Here is a 6,190-nt window from a genome sequence, read left to right as displayed (position 1 = left end):
ATGCAGTTTTTTGGAGATGGTATAAATTAATTAGCAAGTATAGGGGGTGTGCATGCCCCACCACAAAAATGATTAAGCAGATAGTAGCTGTTCACAATTTAACCAGATCATTCTCAAAGGTTCATAGGTTCATAGGTAGGTACTAGGCTATTGGCCCAAGGGCTTAAGTAAGCCTAGCCAGCAAGGTTCCATAGCTTACACCACCCAAGAAAGTTATTTTCCTTTGCCACTGTCCAGCAGAGACACAGAAGTGATCCCTGGGGTGTATTTCCTGAAGAGTGCAAATGAAGAACTTTGCTTAACATAGATGGGTAGCTTGTTTCAGAGTATAGGAAGTCTCTGAGACAGGAATCTATCCCTCCAGCATGTCCTGTTTATTGTGGTGACAAGGTTTAGGTCCCTAGAGCGTGTAGCTCAGAGGGATTGGGATTTCTTTAGGTGTAGCATGCCCAAAAGATCTGGGTTTGACATAGCTTTATATGTTAGGCAGAGATCATCTTGGAGTAGGCGATATGCTACGGAGTAAACTGGAGTTTTTTGAGGCAGTCAGTGAAGGGCATTTGTTTGAGGCCAGTAATCCTCTTTGTGAGGTACTTCTGTGGCCTTTCCAGCTGCGGCAGATGTCTTGTGAGGTACATTCCAAAAGGGGCGTTGTACTCTATAATGGGTCTAATGAGTGATGAGTAGAGGGGAACAATGACCTCTTTTTTCCTGGATGAGAACCCTTTTATTATGAGGTGTGCTACATAGAAGGACTTCCTGACTACTGTGGCAATGTGACTATCAAAGGAGAAACTACTGTCCACCTGGGTCCCAAGGTCTCTTATCATGCATTTGGTGTTATGTAGATTGCTGCCTATGTGGTAGTTCATGGGTACAGAGTTTTTACCAAAGGGGATGACACTGCACTTTTTGGCACTGAGCTTGAGGCCATGGCTCTGACACCAGGCATCTGTCTCAGTGAGGCCCTTCTGTAGGATGTCCATATCATTTGGGGACTTGATTATGGCTCCTAGTTTGCAGTCATCTGCAAACTTCATTAGCCAGAGGCCTTCTGTGTTAGCCTGTACTTCAGAGAAGTAGATACCAAACAGGAGAGGTCCCAGGATGGAACCCTGTGGTACTCCACTTGTCACTGCTTTGAGGTCAAATTTGGAGTCTGCAACTTTTACAGTGTGGGCTCTGTCAGTGAGCCAGTTGGCAACACATCTTGTGATGTAGGGATTTATACCTAGTTTAGTGAGTTTAGCTATAATTCCAGAATGGGGGATGGTGTCGAAAGCCTTGGCGAGGTCAAGATAGGCTGTGTGAACCATCTTACCCTCATCCACGGCTTTGGTGATTGCCTCAAAGAAGTCGATCAGGTTCAGGAGGCATGATCTGCCTTTCACTAACCCAGACTGGGTGGGATCCAGAGTTTGGAGGTTACCAATGTCTTTGTTTATGAGTTCCATGATGATACGTTCCATGGCCTTGCAGACCAGGCTCATCAGGCTAATAGGTCAATAGTTCCCTAGATCAGTGGTGGCTCCCCCTTTGTGGAGTGGGATAACTGTTGCTGTGTGCCATTCCGTGGGCACAAAGCCTGATATGAGGCTATTATTAAACATGGTGCTTAAGTGGGGAGCCAGTTCAGTCTGAAGTTCGTGTAAAACGCAGCCTGGGATGTTGTCCGGTCCCATGGATGCTGTGTTTTTGGCTTTACAGAGTGCAGCTTTTACCTGCGTAGTTGTGATTACAGGGACTCTGCATTCTTCCTGTATAGATGTGGGCCCTTTAGGGGGTGAGAGGGGGGTAAAGTTAGCGCTGAACCTATCTGCCAGGATGTTGGCAATATCAGTTGGTTCTGTAATTTTCGTGCCTTTGTGCTGTAACTCAGAGCAGATCTGGGTGTTGCCATCTAGATTCTTGACATAGCTATAGAATGCTTTGTGGTTGTCCTTGGATTTAGTGGCAATTTTGTTTTTGTAGCTAGCTTTGGAGGATCTTATAAGAGACCTTGGCTTCTTACTGAAGCTGACCAGGGAGCTCCTCCACTCATAGGATTTTACTCTCTTTTGCAACAGTTTCTTCCTTCTGTTGCACAGTTTGTTTATGGCAGGGGACCACCAGATTGGCTTCCTTTTTTTGGAGGATAGCATCTCGGTTCTATTTGGGATAGCACGATCCATGCACTCATGTAAGTGCTTATAGAGTGCATTTGTGTAGGATTCAGCAGTTGTAACTGTATTTTCCATCTGCATGGGTGTCATGAAGTTCACCATTTCTGTCTTAAGAAGCATGAAGTTGGCTTTGGAGAATTCTTTTATTGTGGTTTCCTTAATGGGGGGTGGGGGCGGGCTGTGGATATCAAGGGTGATAAGCTTATGGTCAGATCAGACTAACGAGGGGTTGACTTCAGGTGTGGAACACCAGTCACTTATGTTGGTAATGACTAGGCCTAGGATATTGTTGCCCCTGGTGGGGGTGTGAATAAGTTGATCTAGGGCATTGGAGTTTATGAATTCCAGAAAGCGTTGAGCTAAGGAGTTGGTACACGAGTAGTTTTCCCAGTTAATGGTGGGGTAGTTGAAGTTGCCCATTATTTGGGTGTTTGGTTGAACCCTAATATTTTCCAGTACATCAAGAAAAGAGGAGTGGGAATCCTGGGGCATGGTGGGGGATCTGTTGCAAGCTACAACTTGGATTGCAGTTAACCTCGGATGCATTATGCTGAGCAACTAGCCTGGAGGTGTGGATATCCTTAATGAATATGGACACACCTCCGCCTTTGGTGTTTCAGTCCAGGTTACATGGCCGAAAAGTGTGGTATGAGCTATAGCCTGTTAGTGCAGGGGTGCTGTCTGGAACCTTGAACCAGGTCTCAGTCACTGCACAGATATCGGTGTTCTCCATTTTAAGGAGTGCCTCGAGTGAGTGCATTTTGAGATTTAGATTTCTAGCATTGAGTAGCATTATCCTCAGTTTTTGCTTCCCTCTTTCTGTTATGGTGGTGAATTTGTCATTTGAACCCTGCCTAAAAAAGGCAGTATAGGGGCAGCAAGAGCCCTAGCCAGTATCCGGAATCCCGGGGGCGACAGGTGCAGGCCATCTGTGGCAAAGCATTGTGGTCTGTCGACCATGTCATCCCAAGCAAACAGATACTGGATCCCCTTAGAATGACACCAGAAGCTTAGCCAATTGTTGAAGTCAATCATTTTGTCCTTGTACTGTGGTATCATTCTGGGCGATGGCAGAATGCTACTCAGGGCTAGGGTCATACCTGCCTGGGCTACAAGATCGGACAGCTCTTCCATGTCTCTTTTCATGTAGTCCAGGGAGGTACGTCTCAGGTCATTCACACCAACATGGACAATGACAGAGTCATATTTGTACTTGTGGAGTGACCTGAGTGCATGGGTTATGTGGCGGATCCTGGCACCTGACAGGCAGCTGACAGTAACCTTCTCCTTGTTTAGCCTGGTGAGTGGGACATCAGTGTGTCTGACTATAGAGTCACCTATGACTAGTTTGTTGGGTATGTTGTTTTGCCTTATTGGCTGTGGTTGAGTGGCACACTGAGTCTGTGGGCTAAGTGTCATTTGGGTTGTGTTGGGGGATGGAGGTTGCTTGTGTTTCTGCTTTGGAGGTCTCTGTTGCTTAGACAGATTATTATTGAGAGCCTCCGCTAATGTTTTTCCATTTAGGAAAACAAAATAAACCTATAAATAATGGAGGTGAACATGTAGTTATGTTCATCAGCACTGCATTTTCACAGAAGAGTGCAAATGATATTGTCTGAACCAAAAAACAGAATGAAGATCTCCTGAACCATTAATACTGTTTTGTAAAATTCTACTTTTGAAAGCTTCCATTCCCACAGAAACTAATCTCTCTTTTACCACACACTCCATTCCTGTTTTTCTCTACATAGCTTATTCACTGTATGTAAAATACTTATTAAAAATAATGAATATTTATTAATAACATTTGGAGCAGAACATGCAACTAGGTGATAAAAGAAATACATTTATATAAATCAAAAAGGAGAAGCTGAGAAATGAGAAAATGGGACACCATGAAAGGATCTGTATAGGCTGGAAGAGAACAGTGTGGACTTTGTTAGATGCTGAGGATGTGGGGCAGCTGTTTATCTTAGGGAACTTTGCTGTGACAGAAAATAGGGGGCTGCAGAAAAAGAGGAGAGCTTTGGGGAAATAATAGGAGTTAAACGTAGAACTGGAATGAATGTTTAGTTAGAATGGCAGCGTGAGACTAGAAAGGAGGAGACAACATGAGGCTAGTAGAAAAAAAAATGAAAAAGCTGAACCAAAAGGCTGTTACATGTGAGAGTACAAGAAGAAGGAAGCCATGATGGAAGGAAAGGTGTTGACAGTAGTGATAAGTGGAAAAAGGAAATAAGAGTAAGGTGTCTCTACAGAAGCTACCACTTTAAGGTCAGCATGAGGTATATGGTCAGGGAGCAACACCAGGTCAAATTGGGGGTGAGAGCATGCATATGAGATGGGAAAGCATCCATGAACAGCACAAGAAGACACACAATAGTGAGACGATAGCTGCCTGCTCTATGACATAGAAGGGTGATGCCCTCTGACCCAGAAAGCCCAGGTTTGATTAGTGACGCAGGCACTGAAGAAGTTGGCTGGGGAGATGCAGAGTGATATGGTGCAGTCTTGTCACGTCTCCAAGGACAAGGTTTTGGAGCATGTGCTCTGAGATGCATACTCAACTTACAGTTTCTGATAGAAAATAGAGATGGATGAATAGATCTGTTTTCAAAGGGAGCAGGTCACTCAAAAAAGAGAGGGACAAGGCCTTGTGATTCTTCATTGTATACCTGCTGCTTGAGATTCTGTAGACATGCACTGAAGAATGTTAGAGCAAAGACAAAAAAATCCTCTGATGGCTGCCTGGATGATGAACATGCCACAGTTAGGGAATGAATTGACAAGCTAAAGACAATTGACCAATGGAAGGCCAGGATGAAGAGTCCAAAAAAAAAGCACAAAAAAGCAACTAACAAGAAGGGCTGAGGTAAGGATAATAGACCTGTATAGCTATATGTTGGTTGGATAGTGGTAAGTGGAAGGAATTAAGCAAAAATTCAACACCAAGGGTATTAAATGTTTTAGCAAGGGAAAAGGAGAGACAAGACTGTCAACAGTGATCATGCTGCTCACACACTGTGTCTTGACCTAACCAAGTTATTCAATAGTATATCCCATGTTGGCACTGTAAATAAAGTTAATTCTTTAAAAATCACTTCTTCAAGCCACCTGACTATATAACAAAAGGAAGAAACTGATTTCTAAGAACAAGAAGGAGCTGACTCAGCAGAGGAAGAGTTCCCTCCACAGCTTGAACAAGCAAATCAGAAATCTTGTGAAGTCCTCTAAAGCTAATTATGAAGGTAAAATAGTATCCCTAGCTATGTGCCGAACTGGTAGTAGATGCTACCACTCATACTATACTGGAGGAAATTCCCAACCTGCTAGCTGACAGATTTGGTACAAACTTCACCCCCTTGTCCCCACCAGCTATACCTCAAAGCATACCTGACACCAGTCCTCTGCCTAGTAACTCTAGTACCCTCCAAGGCCAAAAACATAGCCTCAGTAGGATCAGATGACATCCCATGTTGCTTATTAAGCAATCTAAAACAGAACCTAGTGGACCCACTTGGCGTTCTCTTTAACCATAGCCTGAGAACTGGCTTTGTTCCAGCAGAGTAGAGAACAGCAAAAGTAATCCCCTTGCACAAAGGGGGGTTGGGGCAACAACCAACCCTGGGAACTACTGACCCAGGAGTCTAGCCAGCTTCATATGCAAGGCCATGGAAAGAATAATCATGGACCTTATCAAAAAGGACACAGGTGACCTTCAAACTCTAGACTCAACCCAGTTAGGTATCTTTAAGGGTTGATCATGCTTATTAAACCTAGCAGACTTCTTTGAGAAAGTCACCAATGCCCTGGATGAAGGTAAAAAAGTGCATACTGTCTATCTTGATCTAGCTAAGATTTTTGACACAATCCCCAACTCAGGTGTCATTAAGGAACTCTCCCAGCTGGGGATTAACCTTTAATTCACTAGATGGGTAGGAAATTGGCTCACCGACAGAACACATACTGTCAAAGTTGGTAGTAGACCTGTCACCAGTGGCATACCACAGGGATCTGTTCTAGGCCCT

The 6,190-nt window shown here is 44.1% G+C and overlaps 1 protein-coding gene across 2 annotated transcripts in view; it reads right to left on the bottom strand.

Annotated features, from left to right (window-relative positions):
- RNLS (renalase, FAD dependent amine oxidase) overlaps window positions 1-6,190 on the bottom strand; it is a 1,470,556-nt gene that overhangs the window by 452,845 nt on the left and 1,011,521 nt on the right. The window lies entirely within an intron of this gene.

This window comes from Protopterus annectens, chromosome 14.part0, assembly GCF_019279795.1.
Source record: "Protopterus annectens isolate FY-2018-M chromosome 14.part0, PAN1.0, whole genome shotgun sequence".
Taxonomy (NCBI): domain Eukaryota; kingdom Metazoa; phylum Chordata; order Ceratodontiformes; family Protopteridae; genus Protopterus; species Protopterus annectens.
Note: the sequence above shows the minus strand (reverse complement) of the source record. Positions and strands in the feature narration are given on the sequence as shown.